The sequence below is a fragment of the Neopelma chrysocephalum genome, unplaced genomic scaffold, assembly GCF_003984885.1.
Source record: "Neopelma chrysocephalum unplaced genomic scaffold, ASM398488v2 Primary Assembly neopelma1_42, whole genome shotgun sequence".
Lineage (NCBI taxonomy): Eukaryota > Metazoa > Chordata > Aves > Passeriformes > Pipridae > Neopelma > Neopelma chrysocephalum.
In genome coordinates, this window is record NW_020897700.1 from 15,785,434 (window position 1) to 15,800,218 (window position 14,785).

The following is a 14,785-nucleotide window of genomic DNA, read 5'->3' on the forward strand; positions in this document are numbered from 1 at the left end:
CTGTAAGAAGAAGCAACAGCTGGTTAATGTCCCAATTCAATTCTGAGTGGTTACAAGAGTATTCTCTATATTAATAAGGAAAACAAAATAAACAATTAAAAAATTAGGACTAAAACAGAGAGGAAGATTTCAGCATTATGCAACTAAAAAAGCTAAAACACATTAGCATGATTTTACCTCCCTACAAATACCATTTCAGATTTAAAATAACAAGCAACATCTCTACCATCGTGTTCACTGAAGAAATCATTCCACAGACTACAATTCTCATACTTCATGTAAACTCTTTCCAGTATTTATTCACAAGTTGCCTTCTTACTGTTCCCAACACTCCATAATTACATCTCATTTCCAAGCCTTCAGCATTAGATGTTTCTTTAAACCAAAGTTTTCTAGACCACGATAGAATACATAAATCTTGTTTGCATGCAAACACTGGACAATGTACCGTTTTTTTGTTAGCATGAGAAATTATGTGTTTTGCATATAATTATGTAACTGATTCCAATAAGGACAGAATTCAGCTTCCAAAGAAGTCTTTGACCTACTTGGAAGAATGATAATTCAGGCATTTAAAAATCTGATCATATAAAATATTCTATAACTCATTAAAAATCTGTATCAATAAGGAATTAGTGTGAATAACCTATTTGCTCTTCAACTTTCACAAAGTAAGCAGAAAGTAAAGAATAATTTTAAAAACTTCATAACATACACTTTTTGTCCACTAATACTTAAACATGAGATTTAGGTGAACCATAATAATGCCTTTGAGCAAAATCCTATATCGCTGTCTTCAATTTCTTCTTCACAGTTTTCTGTGCCTTTGACAGTTATTTTAATGAGACTTCTATTTTAAACATTCAAGTTTGAAATGTTAGTTTGCATCTTCGGTGACAGAAGACAATTGGACATGAGCTGGCAATGTGCACTTGCAGCCCAGAAAGCCAACCATATCCTGGGCTGCATCAAAAGCAGTGTGGCCCAGTGGGTCAAAGGAGGGGATTCTGCCCCTCTACTCCCCACCTGGAGAACTGCATCCAGCTCTGGGGTCCCCAGTACAGGAAGGACATGGACCTGTTGGAGCGAGTCCAGAGAAGGGCCACCCCAAGATGATAAGAGGAACAGAGCACCTGTCCTATGAGGAAAGGTTGAGAGAATTGGGATTGTTCAGCCTGGAAAAGAGAAGGCTTCAGGGTGATCTAATTGTGGCCTTCCAGTACCTGAAGGGGGCCTACAAAAAAGATGGAGAGAGACTATTTACAAGAGCATGTAGTGACAGGACAAAGGGGAATGGCTTCAAACTGGAAAAGGGTAGGTTTACATTAGATATTAGGAAGAAACTTTTTACTGTGAGGGTGATGAGGCACTGGAACAGGTTGCCCAGAAAAGCTGTGGATGCCCCATCCCTGGAGGTGTTCAAGGCCTGGCTGGATGGAGCTTTGAGCAATCTGGTCTAGTGAAAAGTGTCCCTTGCTCATGGCAGACAGGTTGGAACTAGATGATCTTTAAGGACCCTTCCAACCCAAGCCATTCCATGCTTCTATTATTCTGTGAAGATTTTAACATGGAAATCTTTCAACTGTACACTTACATATAGAGAAAACATACTCTAGGGCTGCATCAATAACAAGCAAGCAAAAAACACACCAAAGACACTGGCTGCACTACCCTTGCTAATGTTTGCTTTTCATTTAAACCAGTACTTGCATAGAATTAAAGAGACTCAAACAAGAAAAAAATGGAAAATAAAAAGAGAGCTGGAAGAGCAGAATAAACCAATTTAGAAACCTGTCTAACATTTACTACATGAAAGCTGCAGAATATACTTCTAGTTTATCGCTCTTTGAAAGAAATTTTAGTAACTGTCTGTAGAATCAAATGTTTGCCATCACCTCTCTAAGCATCCATCTACTTGGCTTCTAACAAGTTACTGGTTAATCTTTAGAATTAATTTTTTTAAATAAAACTAAAAACTATGACCCAAAACTAAAACAAAAAGAACTTCGGGTGATACAACCTTGTAGAGTTAATGTCTGCTTTAAACTTAATTTTTTGGTCCCACTTCAACTATTTATGGCCATTCCTCTCCCTTGAGTGTGCCATATATGAAGCCTGCTTGAAAACAATCTTTCTGTTCCTCAAGATGTTAAGCCCTAATTAGAAGCAACAATCCACTACAGTATCACTTTTTTACACATTTGGCAATCAATACAGACAGCAAAAAGGAAGGATCATACATATAACAAGAGTTTGCTTTGAATATCAACCACTAATGAAAGAGAAATGAAGGAAAGACAATGTGATTGCATTGAAATACACAGACTACTGCTAAGCAATATAACTAAAAATTAGTTCAAACCGTAGGTAATGCTTGAAAATATTAAAGTCTAACACAGTAAGTGGAGAAGATCTGTATGTAAGAGGCATGAATGTCATAGCCACACAATTCAAAACAAATTTAGAAAGCTTAAAAGGTTATCAGTGACAAAGCTGAAACAGGATAGTGAACTTACTTTATTTTAGCATATGTTTATATAAGTGTGAAGATAATATTAGTATACAATTTCTATTACAATAACTTGTAATAGATAATTCGTTGTAAGAGTGAGTGGATAATTCATTTGATAGTTAATGCTACGATAAGTTATAATCATGACCTTACACAGCAAAAGTCAAGGCTAGAAATCTAGTACAAATATTTGTTTACACAACTTGTCCCAGTGCAGCAAACAGTGTTCGCAAATTCAGTAACTAATTCAAGGACAGTCCTAGATAATTTCAGGCATGTTGTCAGCATAGTTGAGCAAATAACTTTGAGGACAATCCTTGACTGCATAAATGGATCCAGTAGAAAGATACATAAAATCATCATCAAACCATTATTATACAAAATAGAAAGGTGAAATTTGAGAATGGCATGCAGAAAATAATTTAATATTTGTAAGCACAGTCCCACTGGCATACTTGCTTATTCATACTTGTTCATATGAAGAGTAAAGCAATGTTATAAGAACTAGAAGATCACTCTTCATTATGGGAAATTTACATCAGCTCTTAAAGCATTATAATTGAGTTTGCAAAGTTACAGATTTCAATACATTTTAGTTATCAGACAATAAAACATTTAAATCCAAAAAATATTTGTATATTCTGCAACTAAAAAGGAAAAGAGAGGCAAAGTGCATCAAATGTATCCCATTCAATTATACCTTGGGCTTTGGTTACTAGGCAACGAGAGCTGTGACAACATCTAGTTAACTTTCATTTGTACCTACAGAACTGTTGGCCCGAAAGCCATAACAACCTGTGTTCAAAAATACAGCTCCATCACAGATAGATTCATACTGTTGAAGCCAGGGACAGAATTAGAGGGGGAAAAACTACCAAAACAACCCAAACTCCTCTCAAATCCATTAAAAAAAAAAACAAAACAAAACAACCCAAAACCAACCAACCAACCAAACAAAACCAAACAAAACCCCTACATTAAAACCACAGTGCAGATTAGGTTTAACTGCTGCTAACTCTAAACTGGTTGGCTATAGCTTAGATTTATTTCCAAAAATAGCCAGTAGAGGGTATCATAACTTTCCTTAAAAGATCAAAATTACTTGAATATTGCTTTGTATTGCAAGAAATGCAGAGGTGAAAAAAAAAAAATCTTCAATTGCTTATTCTATGAAAATGTATCCTCATCACAGCATTTGTTGTTTTCATAATCAAATAAACTGAACAGATTATTATTACAGGCAAATAAGAAATTACGTATTCTCTTTTTTAAGTCAAAACTGTGGTGATGAATGACTGCTAGATTTCCTAAAGCAGATGATTTAACCCCTACGAGCCTTTGAAGACTTCCCTGCTTATCTCCTCTGGACATACTGGCTTTCATTGACTCAACACATATGTGCATTGAACTCCGAGCTGACGAGCAGTTGGTACAGGCAGTCACCTCTCCAGCCACCTGTGTCCCATCAGTTCACAGGGAACACATTTACAACAGTCTCAGGAAGATACAGCCTGTGTGACCAATGAATAAACCCCTATAATGGAAGAAGGCTCAGAGGAGATGGGTAAGGGTGATGAACTAAGGGAAGAAATGTAAGAATGAGCATCAAGTGGCATAAGGAAAGTAGAACATATCTCAAAGGGGTAGCTTTTGCTTTAGATATATGGCTGTACCAGTCATCAGGTTGTGTAAACAGCCTTCTCTAAAATAATTAGTAGCATTAATAGCATATAAGGTCTTCCCCAGCTAGCCAGGCCAGCAGGTGGAGAAGTATATATGTGACATAGCTCAGTCTCACAAAGTATAGAACTGAAAAACCAACAGAAGAAGATCTCAAGAGAGCAATGGGCTTGAGATGGCTTTAGCCCATATATTCCTTCCTGGTCATGTGGGGATGCCCACCATCCTGACAGTGGGCATACAGAGATCAGTAATGGGAATCACTTTTGCATGGTAATCCAAATGTATATTTCAATTGCTATATCACGCTTGTGTTGTGATTTCAGCATATTGCAGTATGCCTCTGCTAAATCAAAACATAACACTATGTTGTACCAAGTATCTTCAAAATAGTAAATTTGATATCAAACATTAAACCCTCCTCATGGACTATCTAGAAGAATCTGGTCAGAGCAGCTGCCCTGGAGTGCCTCCATACCAGACAAGGGTGTCCATCCTGCCTGAGGGCTGCTGGATGACCTATCAGGCACCCCTTCACAGTACATTTGCTTCACAGAGTTCAATGCTACACTCCCCTTCCCACAGCCCCTGGATTGGTACCATTTTATGCAACACACAAGGTTTTAGTAACTGTCCCACTAGTTGAGAATGGAGGAACGAGTCCAGTGGAAAGAGCAATAAAGATGATCAGAGCGCTGGAACATGTGATACTACAAGGAGAGGCTACAGAAACTGAGTTTGTTCAGTCACAAAAGAAAAGAAAGAGGAGATCTTATTACAGTCTACAGCTATCTAATGCGAGGGTAGAGAAGAGTGAGCCAGACAGCTCTTGAAGATGCATAGCAGTTGGACAAGAGGCAAGGAGGAACATAGGAAAATTTGGTAGGAAAGAAAGGAGTTAAGCTGCTTTTTCGTTACTCGTGTTGTGTTTTGTTGGGTATTTTTTAAACTTGTTACACGTTACTCGTGTTGTGTTTTGTTGGGTATTTTTTAAACAATGAGGCTCCTTAAGCCCTGGAACAGGTTGCCGTAAGCAGCTGCAAAATCTCCAAACCTGGGAGACAGTAAAAATTCACTGAACAGGCCCCTCAACCTGCTTTAACTGGACCTGCTTTTAAAAAGCTCAGTGCAAAGTAAAATTTAAATTGATTAAAGCTTTCTGCCTGCTGAATTAAACCAATTTGATCCAGTAATTTTATATCAATACATGCTATCCTCTTTGCACTCTTGTACTGATAGATTCTACTAGAGAGAACATATTGTGCTATCTGACATATGAAAATGCTTAAGGCAATATTTTCATCTCTACTGGTTTTAAATTTCTTGGAATTTCTTTAAAATTTCTCTCAGGAATTCTTGCTCAAATTCTAATTGATACCCACCAAAACCACATAGATATGCGTATCAGTATAATGCCAATATGAAAATAATGAATGATCATATTGCAGGTTTTGAAAACAAGATCCCACAACATAAACAAACCCAAAATTTCTCAGAACATTGAAGTACTTTGCAAGCAAATAAGCCACTAAAAATCAAAGCAGTGTATGCCAAGAGAACTGAATAATGTGCTGCCTAAAATAGAAAAATTCCATTCTTTACTGCACAGGGAGGAAAGAAAACAAATCTGTGACACTAGGAAAGACACTAACCTAGGAAAGCAGATCCTAAGGAATCCGAATACACTACAATGCAACATAGAAGCATACCGAAGGGCAAGTTACATCCTTGCTAATCACAGCTATTGCATATTTTCAGTTATTACATGAAAATGAAAAAAATTCCAGAGAACAGCAGTTATGTTAACACCTGTAATAAAAAAATCTCGAGGAAATACAGTAAGGTTGAGCATCTATTTCTAAGTAACCATTTCAGCAAATTAAACTTCACTTCCTGTTTATACTATCATGGCATAAGGAAAAAGGAAATGAACATAATAGTTAAAGATAATCCAAGTTTTTTTTTTTATTCTCATCTACATGCATCTGTGCTGTAATTAAAACTGTGGTTTGTAACTGAAGTGTAGTTAAATTCTAGTGAAATCATTCAGCACTGCATTGAAATTATGCTATTTGGGAGTATGCATACAAAACCACTGAAATAGATACAAATATTTTAAGGCATCTGTGGAATAAAATGTAGAAGTTCCAATTTTGGAAAATTCAACCCTGCTAGAATTTCTGTACGAACAACATGTGCATGTTAAGCACACTGTTCCAGTGTTAAAATACCAAAGTAAGAGGCTGCATTGGATTTAAAGATGGGCACAAGCTACAAGTTTAGAACATGATATCATGTATCTTATACAATATATCTTCTAGATATCTTAACATCCTTGACTTTAAAGGCTATTGCACAGTGAAGACATGGATGTATAAATTTATCCTTTAGCTTAATGAGCCCCATGCAATTAAAAATCAGGTGCAGGTGGCAGTTTTATAGTATCACATGAAAGAATCAGACTACTAATAAGAAACAGTCCTATTCCTTCATATTCCCTTCATACTAGACACAAATTGCTAGAGCAACATTTCAGCAGAAGCTAATAATCATGAAAATTTAATATTTTAAATAATCAACATGATCTACAAAATACTAAGCAGCTCAAAACTTGGAAATCAGTGTGACAGATTAAAATGGAGTGTAAGGAAAAAGGAACTGGTTTACATACCTGCTGTTTAACCTGCATCACAATCTGTACTTAAGAGTCCACTTCAGTTATTGACATGCTATTGATAGGAAGTAACCAATTTGCTCAAAAAGCAATTTTTGAAGGGATACCACTTTAGAAGATTAGTCTGAATGAACTACTAATTATTAATTAAAACATCTGTTCTGGAGGTGGGTGTTCTGTTGTTTTCTTGGGGTTTTTTTGAAGGGAGTTGGTGTGTAAGTTTAGGGAGGGATTTGGGATGCAATTAGGAGTTGCTGAAGTGCAGAAACAAGATTCATGAACCAAATGAAATAACAGAAGAGTCACTTTTATCAAGTAATACACTATAAATCAGTGATGTCCATCTGGTCTACAAGGGAGAACCATGCATGCAGTCTTGCTTGGCTTGAGGGTTCTCCTACATCTTCTCTACCAGAATAATGCCCTAACCACCACATAATATGCACTTCGGCATAAGCTTCCACACAAGAGAGACAGACTGATTTGCTAGTCTGAAGGTTATTTTTGTTAACAGTCATGAGCTTAGCCTTTCATATCCTTTTCTTCTGTTTAAAGACACTGGAAATAGAAATAAAACATTCTCTCACTTGAAGTAAAACATTCTTGAACCTAAAATCATTTTACTTAGAATTTTAGGTTTTTCTTTCAGTGAAAAAAATTGTAGATATTTTGACTTCATAGGAACAGGGTTTTTGATTTGAAGTTTAGTCACTGAATTTAGGTATGTGTATAGTAAGTAATCTAAAATGAAAGCTCAGAATCCTTCATCATACTGTAATTAATTCAGTGTTTAAAAGATTATACAGCTGCATTAAAAAAAACTTCATATTTTCTTAGGGACAGGATAATTTAAAACGAGACTAACTATAGTCTGAACAAAGCCACTTGCTGCTGATACCATGCCATTCAGGAACTGGACAATTTGTTCTTTAATTATGGGACCTGAGATGCTAGCCAAATAATATACAAAGCTACCCTGCAGAAGGATTAGAAGAAGCTGAAAAAATTAAGTAGGCAGGATAACATAACTCGCACTACACGGTCTTCTTTCTTTCTGTAAAGGCTGACCCACATAAAGAATCGCTGCATCAGCTGACACTTTTAGCTACTGTGCTTCAGCTATAGGGTTTATCTGTAATATCTCACACCTCCAGTACAAGACCACCCTCAGTCTCAGACCCCACTGGCAGACACACTAAGTTTGAGTCTACCAAAGATTACTATGACCGAAACACTTTTAAAAGCTTGTCTAAAACTGAAGATGTAAAAGGCTGACAAGCGACAAAAAATGTTCATTTGCTGTTTTCTACAGTATACAAGACAATTTTGAAGAGGCTGGGAGTGGAGGAGGGTGGGGGCACTGAAGAAGGAGTTGTTTGTTGGTTTGTTGAGGTTTTTTGTACATTACAGATTGATTTGTAACAAACAAGGTTTGTTCTCCTAGCACAAGTGCGTATTTTCTGGCAATCTAAAAGAGAGGGCTTGAAACACCATTTGCAAAATCCTAAAGTCTGTGCTGGAAACAAACAGCAGCATAACTGGGATAGTAGACTGTGAACCTCTGCTTTCTCTATTATTCCATTCTCTGGTATAGCAGATGCATCCATACTACCGAGTTTTACAGTAATACAAAACCAAGAACTGAAGACAACAAAAATAGCATGAAGTAGAAATGGTTTCTGTACACGGTGCTTATCTTCAATATGAAAATTCCGTCAAGATTAAAACCTAATATGCAATAAATGGCCCTTCAGTGGACTCAAAACACATTTGATTACCTCAAGCTTTTAACACTCTATGTTTTTGTAGCTTAATAATATAATCTTTTACTTAACATTCATTTTCCTACAACAGACCATAATTACATTATCCTAGAAATATCACAGAGCACTTCCTCAAAAAAAAAAAAAGGCATAGGCTTAGTGACAAATTTCATAACCACTGTAATGTGGATGTTGTGCTTATAAAATTCAGGCACATAGAGACAAATTTCCCCACGCTAATGGCATCATGAGCCTCCCATTTGATTTTTTTTTTCAGATGAAGGTTTAATGCATATATTTCATGATTTAAAGCACAATCAGTATCTAGAAAACAGAAACGTTTTCAAGAAAGCCTTTATTCAGCTTCCAAAATTTAATCTTACGTGTAGCAGCGTGCTGCTGAACCTACTTGCAAGTAAGAGAGGTTAAATGTGGAGTCTCTGACTTGATTCACTCATAATAAGCACTTTGAATTTTACAGGGAAGTGGATGGGAACACATGCATTCATTTGGGCAAATGACCTCTGCACTTTAGGTTGGCAGGGGCTGCCTTTCAGGTTTTGCCACAGGTAGCTTCATTGTCATACAGAGAAATAGATACACGGATGCCCACAGTAAAGGTCATAGTTGAGACAAAAGCAGCTGCTTTCATCCACTCTAACATAGCCTAGCAGCATGATTATTTTAAAGATCACAGACTTAGAAAGTTGCACAAGATGTTCAGTCTGAGAAGGCAGTTTACATGCAGAAGTTATTATTCATTAATGTCTAGTTAAAGGGCAACCACATCCTGGCAAGATGAAGGCATCAGGTTTTAGAATCGGAAAACTTGTAATCTCGGTCCTGATTACTTCTAACCTACAAAATCTCATCACATCTGTTACCTTTTTTCTTTTTTTTTTTAATTTATTTAAATCACAGAATGGCCTGGGGGACCTTAAAGATGGCATAGTTTCAACCACTCTGCCATGGGCAGGGGCACCTTCCACTAGTCCAGGTTACTCAGAGCTCCATCAAACCTGGCCTTGAATACTTCTAGGGATGGGGCAGCCATAACTTCTCTGGGCATAGTCTTTTGTAAACTCTTTTAGACCACATAATAGTTGTAGCTTGTTGCTGTAATACCTTTCATAATGGAATCTCAATCCCAGCTGGGGCATAAAACAAAGAGTTAAAAGTATTTTCCAGGTTCGTCTAGAATTTCACAGTTTTTCAGCTAAGTGTTCAAATAATGGGTAAAATCCATGTCTTCTAAAAGGAAAAACCAACAAATGCTTCCCTAGTCAACTACATGAAAAAAATTATCTCAGTTTCCTTCTGAATGCTTTCATTTTCATGTTCTCCCACCCTATTTTTAGAAGGCAAACATCCTTCTGGTGTAGAAGCTGAACACTTGCAGTTACGAGACCAACCTTAAGTCATGGTAATAATGAAATTACAGGGATAACTACATATTAGACCAAAGCAATATTCTATACACCCCAGGCAGTCTAGGAACATCCATCTTCATCCACTATCAGTTCATGAAACTCCACAGTACAAAGTAAACTAGCCACAACAAAGAACGTTTCCTTGCAACAAAAGGAATAGCTTGCTCTTGAAGCACAAGGATGCATTTTACCTTTTAGAACAGCATTTCTAGTTAGTTAAAATCAAACTTCACTTGAGAAAAATTAGCAGTGTCCATTGCTTTGTAGGTAAATAAACATCAGGGACAAAAGCCTGGTCTTTCAGGTTTGAAAGGGGACAGTAAAAGATTATAGGGGTGGCTATGGTTCTGGTTGATGCATTGGGGATGCAGGCTTCCTTTAAGAGTAGGATGGGGTTAGAAGATAAAGAGGACGAAATGGCAAAAATTTTGCCTTTCTTTGAATTATTTTTGTCTAGCTCTGCTGCAACCAGCTAGGGATCTCCTCCCCAGTCTGAGCCATGCTAGAAATTTGGCCACTGGCTCAAGACAGAATCTGTTATGTCCTTCACCCTTCCCCAGTATGTGATTAAACACAGTATTTACAGAAATGAAACTTCACAGCACTACTGTGCTTCCATCAGCACCATCCCTTCCTCCGTCATCTCCTCTAATGAGAAGGGGAAAAGGAAACCTGGGATGGAGGAAAGTAGAACAGGTGAACCCAACCCAGATCTGGACCTTGTATGTTCTCACCTAATTAGGAAGGTAAACCTTAAGGGCTGAAAATACCTGCTTCGAAACACAGTCTATCTAATGGTAACCCAAGGTTCACAGGTAATCATTTCCAAACTAACCAGCACAGCTAGAAAGCAGCACTGCTCACCTTGTGCATCCTAAGCAGCTGCACCCATGCATTTTGCAGCAATCCACACTAAATGTAAAAACAACAATATCTACTCACACATATGTTTTTGGGCACTTCTCTCCTAAAAAAAAAGCTTACTATCTTTCAGCATAAGTAACTCACCCTTTTACCCATAAAAAGCGTATGTGGAGTCTTTGAAACAAGTAAGACATTGGAAGAAAAATAGAGTGCTTTTTAGTCAACTCACAGTCACTCTAGAAAAGGTCCGAATTCTCTCCCTCTCTCAAATGATAGCTTTTCCATGCCTTTACTGGCTTTAAGCCTTTCCCCAAAGCATGCTATTCCTGTCATATTTTAACCATCCAGCAGTGTTACAGGCAGTAACACAGATTTATACAATGACATATAGATGCTGCTGCACCATTTTTAATGCTCCTTTTGAAAGACTCTATTTCACAATGAGCAGAAGTTTTTCTAAGGTGACTACAGTATGCTATTCTATTCTAGGAAAAGCTGTTAATGTAAAACATAGCAATACGTAGGAGTAATTCAAATTTTTCTTTTCATGCATTACTTTACACTTTCCAACATTAAATTTGGTCTGTGATCATTCTAGCCTGACATCTAGCTTAGCTAGAAAGCAGTGAAACTTTCTATTTTTGTCTGATCTTGAAGAAAATCCTTAAACCAGTTCATCACCTACATCTTTTGCTACCTACTTTTCAAAACTAAAGAAAATGTGTCCTTTGGAAGCCTGCGACACATTACAACCACTTTGATACAGTGAAAACCAACTATTTATTCCTATTTGTTCCTGTGCTCCCTAGGGATTTTTGATCTATTTATTGCTCATCATGTGACAATTTAGGAGGGACTATAACTAACTTGACTTTCAAAAGCCTTTGATATGGTTATTTCTGGACCACTCAAAGAATTACAGGAGATTTTTAGGAGCTAAGCATAACTCATAAATAGAATCCTGAAACATACTGAAAGTTTGAACTTTCCTTGTTTCACCTGCCACTAACAAAAACCAAATCCTTGGTAGTCTCTATAATGCTCCAGATCACTAATGGCATTGTAGTGATTTACTAAAATGTGAACTGAAATTCCAAGGAATAGCCAGTTAGAGAATATAACATTTTCATAGTCTCAGCCACCTCACTTTAAAAGTTTCTTCTCTGTGGGTAGCAAGTATTATTTTTACAAATATATCTTTAAAATCCTATTTGTCCTAGTGATCAGATGTTTTCATTCATTTGCTTTTGCACTTCATCCTTTGACCCCTTCTCTAAGCCTGTCCTTGATCTGCAAGAGGACGCACCTTGCACAGTCTGTTGGCATAACTGGGACTTTCTACCTTAATTAGTTTTTGGCACCTTGCTCATGCGTGGCTCTGACAGCCTACATACTCTCCTAAACCACTCATTAAAGAAAGAATATGCAGGAAACAAACAGATGTTATATTTAGAGCTGCAGTGCTGAGTAAAAGTGTTTTATTCTTTTTATCATTTAAATTAAACATGCCTGTTTAAATCCCTCGGTGACTTCCCATTCACCTCCCACAGTAATCAGAATCACATGCTTCTGAAGTGCAGGATTACAGATCAGTATCTCCTCTGTAATGTATTCTTGCCTCAACCCCACTTCTCTCTCACTCCATCACCTCCTCCAAGAGTTTCTGATTCATTCCTTGGCTCTTGCTTAGACCATGCTGACATAGCCAAGCTCTAAGCCTCTTCACCGCCTTTGCCCAAAGTCTCTCTTCCAAATAAGCAGAAATGAGTGGTTTTTAAGCCCCAATGCCTGCCCCCCTACTCCCCTCCTAAAAAACAAAAAAAACTACACAACACCCAAACATCTTCTGAAGCTACAAAGATTTTGGGACAGGGAAAATCTGTGACTCAGTCTGTAAGATCTCAGTCTCTCTCCAGGAGAAGTACAAGACTCTCTGCCTCCCACAGACACTGGCACTTGATAGTCCAAGACAGACTTTTACAGACTTGGGACAATTTTAATTCATTCCTCAAATCTTTTGATCCACACTTTAGATTAATCTTTATCTCTTGTGCTCATTCTTAGTTCTGTTTCTCCCCTAAGTATTTCTCTCTAGCACCTACAATCTGGTGTACAGCAGCTCAAACGTCCATTCAGTTATCTTTTCGTTCTTACAAGGTTCATATCCTTCTGCCTACTCAATTTTCTTATTCAGCAAGGTCATTGCAGAAAAAAAAAAGATTCATTGGCTGGAAAATGCCAGCAAAATGTGGCTAAAGTATCATTTGGAGGACAGAGAGAAAGAGCAGCAAGGTATCTGCAGAAGGGAAGAAAAAAAAGGCAGAACATAAAAATGTGAACGCCTCAAGAGAGCCTATTTGTCATATCTGTGCAACATCTGCTTCTCCTGGTTCTGAAGGTCCTACCACTGCTTTCCTCTGTGTCTTAATCACAGCTACAGCTGTACAGAAACAGCAGTTGGTTTCTCTACAAACTCCTTTTGCTACCTACCTTATGAACTTCACCATGCTATCTACAACCCAGGGGAGGAAATAGTAAATTTATCCTTAAGTGCAGTAGCATGAATCGTAATTATTCAGCTTGGCTTAACCATACCAAAGAAAGTGTTGAACAGACATGTCCAAGAGACTCTTTAGGAAGATGGCGCAGCTCAAGACAGAATCAAGATGTGAGGCAAGTGTTTCTGTCTGCACTAATCTGTGGGGCTGACTGCATGTACATGAACTGTACGTGTGACTGTGTGTGTACCTACTGGGAAGAATGGTCAGCCTCACTGCCAAGCTGGAGCTTGGAGACAGGGAGCTGCAGCCTCTCAGCTGTTATCAGGCTATCAAATTCAGCAACCTTTAACACTTTCCTCACATTAAGCACACCGTGTGATTTTGTTCTGCCACATGCCCCAAAGCAAGCCAGATCAGAAAAGGAAATCCTTTCAGAGAGCATCAAACAGCTATCAGATAAATGCAAGGCTTTGGAATACACCTTCAACCACATCAAAACTCCAGTTTCTCAGTTAAAAACAAACATAGAAAGGGGAGTGACAATATAGCTACCATATCTATACTGCAGTGCACATAGTAATCACAGAATATTCTGAGATAGAAGAGACCCACAAGAATCATCAAATCCAACTCTTAAATGAATGGTCCATAGAGGGGATTGAACCCATGACCTTGGCATTATTCAAACCAAGTTCTAACCAACTGAACTAATCTCAGAGTCATAACGTACCCCCAAAAAATGCAGTTCTACTTTGCATATACCTAATAGCAACATTACAAAGGATATGCTATTAAAAAAAAAAAAGAAAAAAACATTTTAAATGGATCTAAAAATTGACAGAGAGCAAAATATGAAGCTTCTCTGCAAAGTTGTTTGCTTAGTATTTTGGTCAGCAACTCTCTTATGTGAAGCTCACTCATTTAAAGTGCAAATTAAAAAAGCTTGTATTTGTATTAAAATATTCCGTAAACTGTAAAATATCTGTAAAAAGATCTCACTCCTCTTTTCCCTCCTACACTCACTCTCCTGGCAGGCAGGCACATATAAGCAAATGAAGAATGCATACTAGGATTATTTCACTGGAAAAATGATATCATTTACTGTTGCCTGACATGTCCTATAATGTATATAAATTCAAGAAGTGTGCCACTGTCTCTCCTCAAGCTACGCCACCTATTAGTTGTGCCCTCACATTATTAAAATCCTCAAAGCTGTTGTCATAAATACAAAAAATAGGGCAAAAGGATGCAACCAGATTGTTGCTTGAAGCCTAAAGGATAAAATACATACAATAGCAAAACACAGTGGTACTTCTTAAGCACACAATCAAAGAGTATATTATAAGGCTGTTTAGTCCAAC

General features: G+C 37.5%; 1 protein-coding gene across 3 annotated transcripts in view; it reads right to left on the reverse strand.

Annotated features, from left to right (window-relative positions):
- KLHL2 (kelch like family member 2) overlaps positions 1 to 14,785 on the reverse strand; it is a 57,454-nt gene that overhangs the window by 21,288 nt on the left and 21,381 nt on the right. The window lies entirely within an intron of this gene.